Source organism: Mytilus californianus, unplaced genomic scaffold, assembly GCF_021869535.1.
Source record: "Mytilus californianus isolate M0D057914Y unplaced genomic scaffold, xbMytCali1.0.p SCAF_1, whole genome shotgun sequence".
Lineage (NCBI taxonomy): Eukaryota > Metazoa > Mollusca > Bivalvia > Mytilida > Mytilidae > Mytilus > Mytilus californianus.
In genome coordinates, this window is record NW_026262581.1 from 105826173 (window position 1) to 105845571 (window position 19399).

At 34.0% G+C, this 19399-nt stretch overlaps 1 protein-coding gene across 2 annotated transcripts in view; it reads left to right on the forward strand.

Annotated features, from left to right (window-relative positions):
* LOC127728931 (receptor-type tyrosine-protein phosphatase epsilon-like) overlaps positions 1 to 19399 on the forward strand; it is a 102401-nt gene that overhangs the window by 17487 nt on the left and 65515 nt on the right. The window lies entirely within an intron of this gene.

Consider the following 19399-nt stretch of genomic DNA (forward strand, 5'->3'; position numbering starts at 1 on the left):
GTTTGAAAGTAACGCCATACAGACATGGAAATTGACATTAAAAACGATCTAGATCTAACATTCACAACGTTGTTGTTACAATTTCATCTGCCAAATTTAGAATGATAATCATTTTTAACGTAAGACATGAGTGGAATATTTGTAGTTACAGTGGTAGCGCAGGCAAACACATCAGTAGAATATGATTTGGGCAATTCTTTTACCGATTTGTTGGAAGTGCTCCGTGCAAAAACATCAAACTACAAATTATTACGACCCAGGAAATTTATGACCAGCTGCAACTACCATCCCTAAAAGATCGTTAAACCCAAAACAGATTTATCCTCTTCTTCAAAGGCATACACGGCCAAGCCAACTTACCACCTGTTAATGATGATCTGATCAACTCAACCGAGAAAAAAACATCTAGGAAAACCAAAAAACATGCATTTATATGGCCAAACTTTTCTACGACTGCAAACAAAACCACACACATTAAAATTCTGCTTCATACCAATACAATTAAAGATTGGAACCTACTACCACTGGATATTTGCACCAAGATTCAAACAGCAGAAGAACCAGCTAAAACTTTCAGTGATATTGTACATATTGTAAGGGGTGTCCCACTAAGTGAATTACTTGACTCGCGCTTGGTGAAGTAATATCCTTGAATGATTCACTGTATACCTATCAAGATCAAACGACAAAGCAACGACGTCACCGAATTTAAAGATTTAAATTGTGACAATATAACATGCATAAGAATAAAAGAGAATCCCAAAGCTGATGGTTCATGAATTGAAATGGCACCTCAATTGAAACTATTATATTGATTATTATTTTTTAGAATAAAGGGTTTTCCTTAAAAAAAATTAAATTTATTTATATTTGCTAGTATCATTACAAAGTTATATTAAAATAAAACTGAAAATGGAAAGGGGAATGTGTCAAAGAGACCACAACCTGAACAAAGAGCAGAACACAGCCCAAGGCCACCAATTGGTCTTCAACACAGAGGGAAAATCCAGCACCCAGAGGCTGGCTACAGCTGACCCCTAAACAATAATGTATACTAGTTAAAAGCATGGAGTTTGACAAGAATGTTTATGTGGTAATTGAATTTAACACATTAATCCGTCTTTACAGTTTACAAAAGAATTTGTATGATTGTCAATGAGACAATCTTCAACCAGAAAAACAAATTTGTTGAGGTTTGCAACTAGTTCAAGGTATGGCTTTCAACACAGAGCAATGTCCACATGCATATATTCATGTATATATACCCGGTATATAAATTTGATTATCATTAAATTCTACAGGAAAGCAATGACTAAAGTGGAATGTATTGAAATGTTCCTTTTGTTTAGTTAGCATATAACATCTGATGGGTTCATTTGAATGGTATAAATTTGTGTGGGTTTGAAGGACAGTCCTTTGTTAATTTTCAGCTGGTTATATACAGAAATATTTTTGGTTGTATATGCAAGCTTTATACATGCATTTATGCTTTGCATACGTTATCTATAGCAATATACCATGCATCAATCATAATTTACATTAAACATGGATGCATGCCTGATCAAAGATGTTGCACTTTTACATGTTCAGCAGGATCAAAGATTCATATTTTTTTTATCAGACTACACAAAGTTGTAGGTTTTGCTACAAGTTAACCATTTTATACTTGGAAATGTTTTGAAAAGATTAAACTGGATGTTAGAGAACAAATAGAGAAGCAAAGTAGGGTAATATAAGAACTAGGATATGAGATATATAAAATATCAAGCACCGAAACTATGTAAATTTCTAATCGCTCGCTTGCTTAAAATTCCTTTCATAGATTTTTTTTAAAAAACTTTTCAAAAATAATACCGATCGCTTGTAAAAAATTCCTTCGCCTGCCAAAGATCCAATTTCAGAAAAAAAAAAACAAATAAAAAAATTTCGCTCTCTCGCTACCCATTTTCAAAGGAAAGAGTCCGAAGAACTAGACATTAATTTGGTGTGGCCTTAAATTTCTACAAAATTTTAAAATACAACAGTCAATACATACAAAATTGGAGTCCAATAATTTTGACTTGTTATAAAACAAGTCTTGAAAATGCTACCATTACTCTTATGTAATAAATGCAATTTAAAGTTACTTACAATATCACATGAGGTTCATCAGAAAACCTTAAACATATAAAATATAAAATAAAGTTTTTAGTAGAAACTTTTAAAAAAAATTCATAATAATACAAAATATTTTTATATATTTATAATTAAATATTTATCAATTGTTTTCATATAAAAATAATAAATCTAATGATGATTAAATGTAACAATGATGTTAGGAATTTAAAATTTTTTTTTTCTAAACAAATCTTGTTCAAATGTTTTTATTGTTAAAAAGTGAACGCACCAGTATACATTGTATATGTATATATACATTTGACCTATAATGGTTTACATTTATAAATTTTGACTTGGATGGAGAGTTGTCTCATTGGCACTCATACCACATCTTCTTATATCTATTTGTACATGTTATAAGTTCATTCTATTCGAGCCTGTTTTCATTTTCATTATTTTATTCTAAATAACATAACTCTTACATGCCTTTGGATAAAAGTAATTGAAATGTAATTAATTACATTGGCAATGTAATTGTAATGTAATTAATTACATTTGAAAATCATATGTTATTGTGATGTAATTAATTACATTTAAAAATCAATATAATTCGAATGTAATTTATTACTTGGGCATGTAATTGACCCCAGGTCTGACACGGATGCCCCACTCGCACTATCATTTTCTATGTTCAGTGGACCGTGAAATTTGGGTCAAAACTCTAATTTGGCATTTAAATTAGAAAGATCATAGCATAGGAAACATGTGTCCTAATTTTCAAGTTGACTGGACTTCAACTTCATCAAAAACTACCTTGACCAAAAACTTTAACCTGAAGCGGGACAGACGGACGGACGAACGAACGGACGCACAGTCCACAAAACATAATGCCCATAAATGGGGCTTAAAAATTATTTTTAATTGTCTTGCTGATATTTTTTGCTGTTTACATTTTTTTAATCCCCCAAAGTTTCCCCAAAAATGCATATATATGGGAAAAATCACCATGGCAATATTCCTATAAAAAGTTGACAAAAAATTTCAGCAATCTTTATGATATTTGAATTATTTTTAAACTTGTCCTGCTCATCACTTTACCTTATTAAAGTTTTTATCTATCTACATTTTGTACATTTATGACAAATTTTAAGATAATACATTAAAAGGCAACACGGAATAAGCTGTAAAATTAAATTGACATCAAATTGGGTTTTTTGTATATCTTAAATCGCGTTTTCAGGCGTTTTTGACCTTCAACATTCTATGCCTATTTTCAAATTTATAAAGGACCATAACTCCCAAACAGAAAAAATAAATATTACAAATACTTAAATTAATCACCATTTTGTAATGCAGTAACCATTGTAAGAGCTTATCAAAATTTATAAACATGATAAAGAGCATTGGCTTAACAGTTCATTAATAATTGCATAAAAACAACATAAAGTGCAAATTTCCAATCTATAAAGAACTATAAATGATTAAAGGCAAAAATGAAAATTGTCAAAATTTAAATGTATATATTTAACTTTACTATTGTATTATTACTAGAAAAACCACCATTGTTTTCCTATATTCATGATATTAGTCTTTCTTAAATTTGGCATTTTTTTAAAAGTGTGCAGAATTTATTTGTGTCAACATGTTTCACATAAAATTTTATTGCATATAAAAAAAAAAATAACCATCACTGGACAAATGCTGGAAGAGTGGAAGTTAACAAATCAATTTTCAAATTTTTTATTCCTGTTTACAAGCTTTTAAAAGTAATTTAAATATGTATTGTAACCACAAATTTCAAAAACATTTTATAAAAAGACTAAATAAAAATAAAACGGTGCTTTGAAACTCCCAAGATATATGTTTATGACTTAAAAAAACTTTCTTCAATGAAATGCAGGGTTAGCTTAATATAACTGTCAAATTCAAGAAAGCATTTTTTTCTACTCTTTTTTTTTATATGAAACCGGATGTCATTGATAAAAGAAGATGTGGTATGAGTGCCAAGGAGACAACTCTCCATCCAAGTCAATTTATAAAAGTAAACCATTATAGGTCAAAGTACGGTCTTCAACACGAAGCCTTGGCTCACACCGAACAGCAAGCTATAAAGGGTCCCAAAAATTACTAGTGTAAAACCATTCAAACTGGAAAACCAACGGTCTAATCTATATAAAAAACGAGAAACGAGAAACACTTATGAACCACATCAACAAACGACAACTACTGAACATCAGATTCCCGACTTAGGACAGGTGCAAACAATTGCAGCGGGTTTAAACGTTTTAATGGTACCAAACCTTCACCCTTATTTTGTTCATTGTACTATGATTTGATTGAAATATAAAGAAAACCTTTAAACTAAATGTGATTATTTTTCTGTGAAATACTGGTTATTTCAAGCATAACTGTCAACTTGTCATGTTTTATTATTTGATCAGTTCAAAAGTTTAATATAAATTTAGTATAATGTGCATGTATGATAACATCTACAGTGATTTGAGCAAAATTTCTAAGAAAAATCCAAATCATGCCCGTAATGATAAAAATTAAAATATAGTGTGGACCAATAAATAATCAAATATTTGTTTTATGATTTATCTCCATTAAAACACCAGAACATGATACAATAGATGAGTTTCAGATTATAAACACCACTTGTGTTTCTCTATGCCTTCATTATAAGGTCTCTAGGGTCAATCTCCTCAAAACTTTATCTTTTACCCTAATAAATAAAAGTTTGAGGGTAAATATCATTACCCTTGAAAGGAGTAATATATCACAATTCATCAATTGTGTTTCCCATTTTAGTCTTAATCCTAATAATACAGTTGTTAAACTTAGTACGCTCTGACACTATCAGTCACTACATTAACACCTGTCCACAATCATAACTGTTTGCTAGTGAGTTCATTTAAAAAATAATTTTCTGTTCAATAAAATAAAAATAAAGGAAATTTATAAATAATTGTGTAAAGACATGAAAGATTAAAGATAAAACCTTAAGTGACAAGGCGAACTTTATAATAAGCCATATAGATACTAGCAAAATAAAAAAAGGAATATATTGTTCCCTTGAATTATTAAAATGGTTCTCTTTGGGCCCACAAATTAGAAATTTCTAAAACTTTCTTACTAGTAAATGAAATCTGTCATATAAAAATTATGAAAGAAAAAAAAAACATATTTGAAACAATCTCTAAGCAAATAAATTGTATACACATTTAAAAAAATTCAAAAGTTCTCATTAAGATAATTTGTTTTAAATTGAATAACAGTGAAATTTGGTGACAAAATTAGAAAAAAATATAATACATGGTTTCTTTTTCTTCCCTAAAATATGAAGTTAAAATGAGTTAATGTCCAAAATATATATAAAAACAAAAAGCAATAAAAAATCTTTCAATTAGAATCGATGTTAATGGTTTAAACTTAAATTGAGAACAGTAAAATTAGATTTTAGAAACGATTTCGTCCTTTATTAGTCCCACAAGGACGCTGAATACATGTATTCCTTTCCTTTGTTTTTTTTTTTATAATTTAAGTTTACTTTTTTATTCAATTTCTCTATTGCCTTTATGGAGGTTTTTAATAATTTTAGGACAAAAAACATTAATTCATATAAACCAGTTTACTGTCAAGGGGAGTGGGGGTTTCCTAGAGGTTGCAACCCCCTTTTTGTTTTTACATACAATGCATTTGAATGGGGACATATAGTTGGACCCTCCCCCCCTTTTATACTGGGTTGAGAACCCCCTTTTAAAAAATGGCTGAATCTGCCCCCGAGTGGTCTGATAGTGGTAAAAAGGAATATGTCTCACCTTCTTATAAGTTGATACATGGTCATGGACATTTGAATTAAAAATACATGTGATCACTCTTGCACTGAAATTTGATTCATTTTGAACGGTATTTAATGTTTGTGACTTACAAAAATAATACCATTTAGTCACAACATTATAATGTTCTATAATCTCAGCACCTAGTAGGACTCAGTAAAAGGTTAGCGGTCAATTTCCAGGGAGATTAAAACGGATGTTGACAACTTGTGTATTTCCGGAGACAAGAACGGATACAAAAGGCCAAAATTCGAATTTAAATTTTCACTACCAGGAATGATGATGTTTAAAAAAATTGTTACACTTTATTTTTGCCTTTTAAAGTACTTCTTTGAAAGCACACTTATTTAAATTAATATAAGCTACATGTATATATCAACGTGTACCTTTTATGTTTTGTAGCATACAGTTAATACATCGAAGTGTAATTGCCAAGTCAAACGTTAAACCTGAGCGTCAAATTGTGGCCGCCATAACGTGTTGACAACGTCATGGTCCCACTTATTTTACTGCAAATAAAAGACCCTTCATGTTGGTTTAACTGGACATCCTGTTGTGACGTTAAAAAAATTTGCCGTGCCCAATGACGTCACATAAGACGAACATTTTTTGTTGCTTTGGGGGGGATTAAGGTGGACTTTAAGTGCGTTTCAACTCACTCCCCCATACGGCAGTTCCGGGATACGGTTTTTAGTTGAATCTGTCATGCGACTTCCATCACCACGTGACAAAAATGTAGGCATTGTCACTTCCAACACATGTTGAGCAAGAGGTGAAAAAGTTTGATTTTATACTGCACAAAATGTTTGGGAAATTAAAATCTAATGAGATGGTCACCCACCTCAATCGTACGGGAATCAAGATAACGTACTTACGGAACATTAATCATTTCTGTACTACCCTACAGAATGACGATTCTGAAAGTGCTGGAAACTTTTAATAGAGCAGGGATACAGACGCGTCTTCTATCTGGTAAATGACGTCAAAAAGGCGTGCGAAATTGACGATCTTTTCCGGTGAAAGACATGTTTTCAGAAATGACGTATTTTAAAATTCTTATGATTTTCCATTAAATTGTTATAATATTATTTTTTAAATCTAAGTTTAGTGGTTACAAACATGCTGAACAAAATATAAATTTTTTTTTTGCAAACTGTGCGAATAGTACTTAAAAAATAAAGTTTGCGAAGTTGGTGAATAAAAATTAAAAAAATAAATGTTGGCGAAATTGGCTAAGTTGGCGAACATTACATAAAAAATATTATCCCCGGCTTAGTATATTTCTAGGATTTTGATTGGTTAACGCACGTCGTTACAAAACCCATAGCCCCTGGGTGTTGCTAATCCATATACCCGGACGTTGCTACCCATTACAACGGGGAACATCACGCGCGTTTTCCTTAGTTCCATTGTTGTTCCTTGTGAAATATCGAATTCTGTAGATTATCCATGATGTCTGTAATTAAATATTTAATCAACTAACGATTTTTTCTTATTAAATCGATCATTTGCACTCATTTTAGTAAATGCATCACTTGGCTGCCACATTGTCAATGAATGGGACTACTGACCTAGCTATGCAAATGACCCACGTTGACGTCACACCGTCTATGATGTAACTCTCACAACATTGAGCGCCAAATTCGACCCATTCCCGTTTCTCTGTCTCTGGATTAAAAACGTCTTGTATTTGACTACCTGTAGAGTTCTACCAAAGGTAGTACCTACACCCCGTGAAAAATATGTCAAATTCCCAATTTCAATAAAAGATTTTTAAAAAATTAAAAAAACTTTGCTTTCACGTTACATTTTGTGGTTGAATTTCTCTAAAAATCGCAAGATTTGGACTAAGACCGGTGATAAATTCGTTATCTACGTTCATATCCGTAGATATGGATATTTTAACACCCTTCAGTACCCTGTACACCCTTCGGCTGCGCCTCAGGGAGTACTTGGATACTTCAGGGTGTTAAAATATCCATAACTACGGATATGAACGTAGATAACTTATAATATTGGCGAACTTGGTGAACACTAATGATTTCGTAAAGGTTGGCGAACATTACTAATTCGTAAAGGTTGGCGAAGTTGTCAAAGTTGTCGAACAGTAATGATTTCGTAAATGTTGGAGAAGTAGGCGAACAGTAATGATTTCGTAAACGTTGGCGAAGTTTGCGAACTGTAATTATTTCATAAAAGTCGAACAGTGGCGAACTTGGCAAACAGTAATGATTTCGTAAATGTTGGCGAAGTTGGCGAACAGTAATGATTTTCTTAAATGTTTTCGATGTTGGCGTTGTTGGCGAACAGTACAGGTTTCGTAAAGGTTGGCGATGTTGGCGACGTTGGCGAACAGTAATGATTTCGTAAATGTTGGCGACGTTGGCGAACAATAATGATTTCATAAATGTTGGCGACGTTGGCGAACAGTAATGATTTCGTAAATGTTGGCGACGTTGGCGACGTTGGCGAACAGTTATGATTTCGTAAATGTTGGCGACGTTGGCGAACATTACGAACTTACATAATCCTGTACCTGAATGGAACTCTGGTGGATAGCTATCTCATTGGCAATCACACCAAATCTCCTTATTTTTATGAAATGAAACGAGGTCTTTTGTAGTAGTTATAAAATGAAAATGACATATTTTTTAAAATTTATTTCTTTAAGTGTTCACTTTATAAATAACCGGAAAAAAATAAAGGACGAAAAGGTCTAAATCAAAGCTTTATAAAAATCTGTCTGATTTGTGATAAAATTAAAAGAAAAAAAATTATGAATCACACCATACAAGAAGACTCACAAGATTTTCATACAAATAAAAAATGATCGAAATCCGTTAAAATTATTACATAAAACAAAATGTGACGTACATTCTACATGGGTGTCGTTTGGTATATCGAGAAAAACGATCGGGAAAAAATAACTAACGATGGTCAAGCATTGAGATAGGATCGTGAAAGATCTGGTATCGGATCGTTAATGCAATTAAATGTGATTCTACTTCAAAATCAGTGAAAAATCTGCTGTACCAAGATCTAATAGATAAATATTCAGTGTTTACTGAACAAATAATACAGGGTGGTCTTGAGTTATAGATTGTACGTACTGATTTTGTGTAGAATTTTTACTTTACAGATTTACCTTTATTTGTCTTTGTACTATTATGTTCTATTATGTTCTATTTGGTCGTATGACTCTTTACGCAGTTCGGTATATGTGCATCCAGCTTTCAGGATTTTGGCTTTTTACTTTTGTATACCCTTATATTTTACTTATCTTATATTTTATCGGATTATACTGACTGTATTATCAACTACAAAAATGTTTTTGTTAGCGTCTTTGTTTGATTTAAGTGTGTTTGAACGTTGTATGGCTGTGATGTATGTTTACACAGTTTTGGCTGCTAGATCCCAATTATGGCTGCGAGATCCCAATTATGGCCACGTTAACCAATTATATAGAAAAACACACGATATAGGGTATCCATCCATCCATGACACAAAATCAGTACATGCACAGCAAAAACACACACAAAAGCAAAGAAACAGCGCTTTTATTGCAATTCTTCATCTCAAAGTCACAATGAGGCCTTCAACACGGAGCAAAAAAAAACCTCTTAACTCACTGCAAGCTTAAAACGGCCCCTAGAACCGATTTGGGCGGAATTATTTGCAAAATGATTCATATAGACTTTGGAAGATATAACACCACCAAATCAGGTCCGGGAAAAAAGAACAAAATAGTTCCTACGCATAGGTGTAAATATAAAACTATGCAGAATGTATTTTAGTAATTAAGGTATCAAATGAAAGATGAAGGACTCGGAATCCTTGTAAAACACATATTGACTGATAATTTTAAATGATACAATAATATATGAATGAACAGACGGACATATATTGTTATAAGGCAACTAGTCGGTGTGGTATTATCAAACAATCAGATCCAATGGCATTGAACCATCATAGACCTCGTCACAAACAAAAGTGAAGCGGAATGAAATGAGAGGCAAAGGATACCAAAAGGACATTCAAACTCATAAGTCGAAAATAAACGGACAACGACATGGCTAAAAGAGAAAAAGACAAACAGACAAACAACAGTACACAAAAAACAACACAGAAAAACCAAAGACTGAGCAACACGAACCCCACTAAAACTGGGGGTGATCTCAGATGCTCCGTAGGGGTAAGCAGATTCTGCTCCACATGTGGCACCCGTCGTGTTGCTCATGTTAGTAAAAACCCGGTGATAAGTCTAATCCGGTAGGTCACATTCGGGAAAAAAGGGACGGGATTGTAGTTACTACAATTGGAACATATCCGTTGTCATTTGTGAAACGGATATTCCATAACGGTCAACCAACTCGTGATGGCGTCCGTAAAATTAACGAACGGACAATTTCAACTTCACCACTTGGAAATATTGGTTTAATAGTTTCCTTGTGAGCAGCAACTCTCTTTCAAGGAAATTATGATAGAAAATACAAGCCCTGGAATATCGTATCAACTGGTAGGTATATATACTCCGTATGCGGACGCTGCTGGAATGTTGCTACATAGAAATTGAAAGTTCACAATTGGGACGCTGAAATCATCTCTTTTGTTGTAAAGTTTTGTTTTCAATCGACCCTCATTGTAAATTTCTAGTTGTAAGTCAAGATATGAGGCAGACTTAACTGTATCTGTTGTATCCTTATCTCAAGTTCGATGGGATATATGCGTCCAACATAGTCACCAAATTTTTCATTATTTAGTGAGAGAACATCATCTATATAGCGGAAAGTATAGTTAAAGGATACTGCTAACTTCTTTTCTTTTTCCTAAGAAGTTCCTGTATGAAGTCAGCTCCATACGAATAAAGGAACAAATCGACAAGAAGAGGAGCACAAGAAATTAAGCATCTTCAGAATTTTATGTTTGAATCAGAGTGATTTTTTTACAAAGTACGATTTATCCCTCCCTAAGACTAGAAACTTGTACCTACGTAGGCCATTCTTTTTTTTATGAAACAAAGCAGGTCCAACTCTATCAATAATGCATGCAAATTCAATCTTTTCTTATACCAATATAAATAAATTATCATGTATAAATATAAAGATTTGATCGTTTTCGTGGGTTTCTGCAATAACGAATAGAGGCAACAGACCTTTCATGAATTTTTCCCGATCATCAAAATGCGATACCCGATCTTTCACGATCCGAAATATCAAATTTTTACAAATATTCTCATTGCTGATTAAACTAAAGCACAATAACTTTGAGAACTATTTTAAACAGTAACATTGAACGATATTTTTTAGAGAAAAGTAGTATATGCATTCAAAATATTAAAAAAAAATCATATTTGTTTACATTTTTATTTCTTTGAAATTTCGCTGAGCAATCTGCTTTTTGTAGTTTTGTAAAAACGGTGTACTTTTCAACCTTGATTTTTTCCTGGATATTGATCTTACTGTTGAGCCAGTTTTATTTTTCCAATATTTGTCATTATAATTTATTAAATTAAATTATTTACTGACGTTGCATGTTTCTACTCGATAAGATTTCCTTCACGATCCTATACCAGATCTTCCACGATTCCAATACTTGACCACCGTTACTTATTCTTTCACGATCTTTTTTTTCGATATACCGAATGACAACTGTGTACTAACAGATAGACAGACGGGCTGCCAAACAGAATATTATTATATACCCGTTCAACATTGTGCGAGGAGGGGGTTGTAAGCCTAGTTTTACATATCTTTAAAAATATTTTTAATAGGATGGTATTAAACCTCTTTGAGAGGCCTTTTTTAGAAACACAACACACTGAAATGAGTATCAAACGATTATATAATAAAAACTGTATCACTGGAACCACTGTTGGTGGACTGTCAGTCCCCGATGTAGTATCTGCTCAGTAGCCAGTTGTTCGAATTTGTTTTATCAGTTATCTGGATACTTGTTCTTGAAGATATTGAACTGATCCTTATATGTAGTTGTATATTCAGTGACAAGTCTGGTGAAAAAAAAGAACAAATGTGAGGCATGTTCTCCGCAAGGAAACTATTGCTTAAAAATTATAACAATAAGACTTCAGGTATTATATACTGTTTTCATTTTCATGTAAACATAACAAACAAATTGGATTGCAGATAAAGGGGGCTTTAACATTATTGATGTACAGATACAAACCAATTAATTGTGTATAATTGTGAAATATGTCCTTCGATGAGAAACTCGACAAAAAACGTGTAAAAATTGAAATTTTAAATTGCAATCTTCTGCAACATTGTAGTGCTGAATAACATCATGATTTGATAGTTATTTGTTAATTTTGTACAAAGTTTCAAGCATATTTTATAATGGCATCATTAGGATTCATGATTTTTTTATTGACACAATTTGGTCAATGTGCGCAATTCATTTCAAATCAGCACAAATGGTTAAGCTCAGTCACTTGTTCAAAATAGCAACATGTCCAATATCACTGCACAGAAATTTTTTGTTGACAATTGTTATTGAGTATCTCAATTTGAGGAGCATTAGGGATGTTGACCAATCGATTAAGTTTGGAGGCATGCTTTTCAACAAACAATCAACATTTCTATGGGAACCAACTGTACTCCTTTTTTGCCGGCTTGTTCCTTAATTCATATGAGGCAGACTTCATACTGGACCATCAAAGGAAGAATGAAGAGAAGTTGGTCTCATCCTTTATCTTCACCTTCCACTTTAAAAATGATTTCCAATCATTAAATACTTCAAAGTTGGGGGACTATGTTGTACGCATCTATCCCATCGAACTTGAAATATAGAATACCACATATACACTTTCAAGCTGCCTCATATCTAGCAATTGACAATGAGGGTCGGTTGAGTACAAAACTTTACGACAAAAGGAATTATTTCAGCATCTCTGTTACGAAATTGCCATGTTTGTAATGGCCTGACCATTAAGTATAACCGACGATTGGGCTCAAGCAAAAAAGAATAGCAGGTGCTGATACTTTAATCATGAACCAATTTAACAAATGGTAAAAAGCTAAAAATACAAAATGAAACACAATTTAACAATGTGTTGAATTAGTGTTAAAATGTACGTAATGTATAAAAATATAAATAATAGCACAGTCCATTGAACACGAAATAAGGTTGCAATTATAAAAGTTTAATTTCCGGTGAATCACGAATAAAGAGTTCAAATATATGATGAGCGGTTTGAAGGCATAAAATACAAAATTATTAATATAACTCACGCTGTGGTTAGCCACAAATTGTGTCTAAGATGACATTTGTCCTAAAATGTTTCTCGGTTCTGTAATGAGCTTGCAGTTCAGTTCGAGATACGTGTGAGAAAAGGAACAGGTAACAGTAATTTAGATTTGTAAATGTTTTACACAGGTATAAGATTCCTCCTAGTTTAGGAACACATAAATTGATTGTGAAAATGATTAAACAATATAAATTGAGGATCGAGGTAACAAAATACTCCCCGTCTGATATCTATCTGATATCACTATTCCATAAATATATCGAATATGAATCTACGATATGTAAATCCCAATATAAAATGAAAACATACAAGAATGATGTTTACTATTGGTCGTGTCAAAAATGTCAGTTCTCAACTTTCGACCTTCACTTTAGGATTTCTTAGATAAGCTGTGATTCGTGGAAATTTTCCATTGTTGTGGTTGTGACGATAGGAACCATGGTCTCCAACGTTGATAAACGACTATGACGGTTTAATATGGTCCTCTGGTAAGTCAGACGAGAGTTTATACAAGGTTCTCTTCTGAGTGTGCGGAATGTCACATCGTGATTATTATACAAAACCAAGCGTTTCGACCTAACGTTCCATTTGGCTGATTTAATTGCTCTACCTATGAAGCGGCGATCTCGATGTTTGATCTTGTCATTGTGGCGTTGTTATATGATGATACCGAGATAGGATCACTTTCTTTTCATTAAGACTCAAGTCAGATTTGACAATACAGCTTCCTACTCGGAGTTGTCCTTTCTTTTCCAAAGGCGGATTGAGGTTGGCAATCGGTCTTTGCTTCGTAATAGGTTGTCTGCGAATGCAACTAATTTCTTCTCTGTCTTGCTGATTCAAGAATGCGTTTTTGCAACTTTGACATTCAAATTGAATTATCGGTCGTTATATTTACCAACGAGTTGTTTTTTGTCCTCGAAGGTTGATTTTGAGGCAAAAATATGTTGTGGTTTGCTAGGCAAGATGTTTGTTATCTTCGTGTTGACTTCAAGTGGAACAGTTTGCTTATCAATGTATGTATTTCCAATTTTGACCAAACCAAGTTTCAACTTTTGGGCAAATGGAGTTCTGGGTGGTCCTAGGCGTTGTTCACGGACTTGGTGTGCCTCTATAAGGTCTCGCCCAATAAGCAATCGAATTTTGCACTGTTCATCAAACGGCGGAATTCTTTTGTAAGGTCTTTCAAGTGATCAAGTGTCTCCAGGAATATTATCACATTCAATTAATGTAGGTAGATCGAATTGTACGTCACCATGTACAGATTTCATGACGTAATCTCTTCCTCTTTTCCCGAAAGTAGCTACTCTGCCGGAGCATGTTGATTGAGTGTAGTTTTCCGGTTGATCTCGGATGTAAAAAAGACTGAAGAATTTGGGTGAGGCAAGAAATCGGTTGCTTTGGTCGTCAATGATGGCGTATATCCGGATAGTTTTGTGCGTCTTGTCCTTGTGAAACACATCTATAGGTAATGTCTTGGCACAAGATTTCTCACTCTTAGGATCCTTGTAGATTTCTGAGCAGGTCGAACTCACAGAGGCTAACTTGATTTCAGCTGACTCTGCCTGCTCCCCGCCGTAGATTGTTCCGGACAAACAAGATTGAGAAATTGCGCGTGGTTGCATCCTTGTTAGGTGTAGTGCGGTGGTGTGTCGTTGACTTCCACACTCGTTACAACTGATGCTCGTGTTGCAATCCCGACTTCTGTGTGTGGTTGATTCACAGCACTTGTAACAAACATTATTGTGTTTTAACAGTTCCTTACGTTCCTCAATTGATTTGGCTCGGCCCATCTTTTAGGGTAATATTCTATACTAAGCACAAAAATGTCATTCACCTCAAAAGCTAACCAAACCTTTAAACAGACTTATTCAGAAGGGATATAGTTACGATACTGTTGTCAGGTCATTAAAGATGGCATTTTTTGGAATTAATATTGATTCACTCATAGGGTCTTTACATCGGAAATAAACACATTTGTTCTAAAACCAGTTGTTGGCATGATACGGGTTATGTTAATCTCGTATATTTTATGATGATATGATACTAAACCCCTAACGGGAGGGATTGTGCTTGATTTTCATATGATGAAGACATAATCCTTCAATCAGTTTAATTGAGGTCTGGAGCTGGCATCTCAGTAACTGCTAGTAGTACTTTGTTAACTTATGTTGATCATTGTCATTTTACTTAGTTTCTTCTGTTACCAATTCTAACATCTGACTCGGACTTTTTTTAAAACTGAGTTTTACTGTGTGTATTGCTGTGTGTTTGTTTTTAATCTACATTGGCTAGAGGTATAGGGGGAAGGCTGAGATCTCACAAAACATGTTTAACCCCGCGGCATTTTTGCGCCTGTCCCAAGTCAGGAACCTCTTGCCTTTTGTAAGTCTTGTATGTTTTTTTTTTAATTTAGGTCTTATGTTGGATACAAAGATCTTGTTGATGAACGATGTCTTCAAGGTGCTGGTCAATTACCGTCTTATGGACATTGATTTTAGAGTACGGTTAAGATGTGAACCTTGGCGCAGCACCTTTTGTATTTGGTGTAACATACGATTCGAAGTTGAATCCGGGATCGTTCTTGATCTTGCTCATCTCTCTGATAAATGCAGAGAATTCCGTGAAAGGCAGAAAAGCAACTTCGTATTTGGACTTGTATCTTGAAGCCCTTGTTATCCACTTTTTTTGGAGTCCATATGACAATTTTGCCACAATTAGGTTTATTCCAGACGAAGAGTCAAAATAAGCAAGCAAACATCCCAGCTTGGGATTTTCTTTGTGATATTCTATTTCTGAGATAATAACTGACAATTCTTAAAGAAGTGAAATGTCCTTATTGGTCAATTTTGGAAAGTTACCAAGTTTACTCATGATAGATGCCTCCAACATTTCAGGAGCACCATACCGCTGGTCAAGTCTCTGCCATAATCTTTGTATTCCTCTTGTTAGGTTGTTGGCATTTGATGCCCTCATGCTTTTTGCATGTTTGGCGGACTCTGATCCAAGTCACTTAATCAGTAGGTCTATCTGTTCCGAGTCTGAAAATTGTAATTCGTCTATGACGTTCTTGAAACTAGATTTCTATGTGTGTAAGGATTCAGGCCGGTCATTAAAGTTTGTTAACCGGGAGAACAGCAGGTTCTTACGTAGGAGAAATCTGGTTATCTCCAATGTCGGGTGTGCAGCAGGAATTTCCTCTGAAACGCCTTGTTTTGGTGTGCAACAGGGATATCCTCTGAAACCCCCTGTTTTCGTATGCTAGTTACCGTTCCAAGATCTGGAGACTTAGCATCTGCAGGCAAGATAGCAGGTGTTTGTGATGGCAACTTGAATGCCATTGAAGGCACGAACTCTGGTGCTTCCTGACTTAGTGTATCTACAACAGGAGTTTGTTTTTTGTCTTGTGGGCCTGTCACTCCCTGTACACCAGTTAGGTCAAGATGTTTATTATCGAAACTTGCACACGTCGGAGCGGATCTTAAGTCTCGCTTGGAAGATCGTCTAACGCTTGGCTGTCGTCGTACTCTAGTATACGAGCCTCGGCTTCTGCGGCTGCAGCTTTTCTCTGTGCTTCGAGAAGGTTCAAATTGGCCTTTAGTTACTCTTTTTCCCGGCTTACATGTGCAGCCTCTTGATCCATTTAAGCTTTACTGTGTATGGCCTCTTGTTCTAGTTGAGCTTTTCTTTGTGCGGCCTCCTCTTCCATTTGAGTTTTCAGGTATGCGGCCTCTTGGTCTATTTGAACTTTTCTTTATGCAGCCTCTTGTTTCATTTGAACGTTTCTTTGTGCAGTCTCGTTTTCCATGAAAGCTTTTTTATGTAAGGCTTCTTGTTTCGCTCGAATGTCTTCTTTCTCCATTTTGGCCTTGATTTCAGTTTGTCTGAACAGAGCCTGTTCCTCTAATATTGCCTCCTGTTTAAGGATCAGGGCATGTCTTTCGGCAAATGCTTTTTTTGATTTAGCAGCCTCTGCTTTGGCACACTTCCTCCGTGCTAGGCTTGACATGTCAGAACAAAAGAGCTTCTGCTGCATGAGGTTTTCTTACCCTTCGATGTCTTCGTTTTAGTGGATTTAGCTTTTGTCAGGGCGAGGCGATACTCGTGTAATGTTTCCATTGCCAGGTCAGCTTTGGTCAGTCGAATATCTGATAAAAGGTTAAACAATAACCGACGATTGGGCTCAAGCAAAAAAAGACTATCAGGTGCTAATACTTTAATCATGAATCCATATTACAAATGGTAAAAAAATGAAAATACAAAATGAAATACAATTTAACAATGTGTTGACTTAATGTTATATAAAGGCAACAGTAGTATACCGCTGTTCGAAACTCATAAATCGATAGAGATAAAAACAAATCCGGGTTACAAACTAAAACTGAGGGAAACGCATCAAATATAAGAGGAGAACAACGACACAACAAAAACACAACATTAAAATGTAACACACACAGAAACGAACTATAATATAACAATGGCCATTTTCCTGACTTGGTACAGGACATTTTAAGAAAAAAATGGTGGGTTGAACCTGGTTTTGTGGCATGCCAAACCTCCCGCTTTTATGGCAACGTCAAACACAATTACAATTATAATGTACGAAATGTATATAAATATGAATAATAGTACAGTCCATTGAACACGAAATAAGGTTGCAATTATAAAAGTTAAATTTCCGGTTAATCACGGATAAAGAGTTCAAAAATATGATGTACGGTTTGAAGGCATCAAATACAAAAAATATTAATGTAACTCAACAAATTGTGTCCAAGATGACGTTTGTCCTAAAATGTTTCTCGGTTATGTAATGACCTTGCAGTTCCTGTTCGAGATACGTGTGAGAAAAGGAACAGGTAACAGTAATTTCGATTTGTTAATGTTTTACACAGGTATAAGATGTATAAACCTCCTAGGTTAGGAACACATAAATTGATTGTGAAAATAATCAAACAACCAATATAAATTGAGGATCGAGGTAACAGAATAATGTCTATGTGGCAACATTCCAGCAGCGCCTGTATATGGAGTATATATATATTTCAGTTGATACGATACAACAGATCTTGCGTTTCCTATCATGCTTTTTTTCATGTTTTTTGCTGCTTACAAGATTGAACCAAGGGTTCCAAGTGATAAAGTTAAAGTCATCCCTTCGAATATTTTACAGAACATATCACAAGTAGGTTGACCGTTATGGAATATCTGTGTCACAGATGACAATGAATATTGCCCAACTGTCGAAACAATCTCGTCCTCTTTTTTATGAATGACATATAACCGAATTTGCAATTATCATGAGCAGCATGACCGGAGCCACAAGTGGAGCAGGATCTGCTTACCATTTTGGAGAACTTAATCACCCTTAGTTTTTTTTGTGGGGCTTGGGTTTCTCAGTCTTTAATTTCCTATGTAGTGTTTTTTTGCACTTGTTCGTCTTTTCATCGTCTTTTGTTCTTTGCCAAGGCATTGTAACATTTTTTCGACTTAACTGTTTTGAATGTCCCCTTGGTATCCTTTGCTTTTTTTTCTTATATAATTAAATGTTTTTCGGAGAGAAAAAAATTATCACAAGTTTATTTGCTGCAATTCATATAAAGCCTTCTTGTGTAATGGAAAGTTAAATATGCAAGATATACCTACTTGAATTTAGATTAATTGATAATTATAGACGACTTGTTCCTGTATTGTTATGAATTACAGTTGATAGACAAACTCAATAAAGATCCGTCTAAATTCGATAAGATCAAACAGTAACCGAAACCTGGTGATAATTTTGCTTAAAATCAAGAATTTTCTAACCATACCTAAAGGGAATTGATTTAAAATAAATCAAAGATAAACAGCTATAATTGTCTTTTTCTAGATTTGGATATTACAGTTTAACTTGAGAATCTATATACAAATATTTATTTATAAAATCATTCCCTATTGTGTATATTTCCCAACTCGTTCGTTTACATGCTCGTTTGTTATAATTAAGAATTTTATGAACGTAATCTATATATTACTGGTTAACTATTAAGTCAGGGGTTTTGTTTTTCAACAAAACTGAAAATGCTTACAACCTTTACTAAATTTTTTTCTAGATACAAATATTTGGCTAATAACTGTGGCTTAGCTGTACCTGCAGAAACCTTATAAAACGGGATATCACATTCTAAATTTTACAGAGCCCTTACTTTTAGATTCCTTTTAT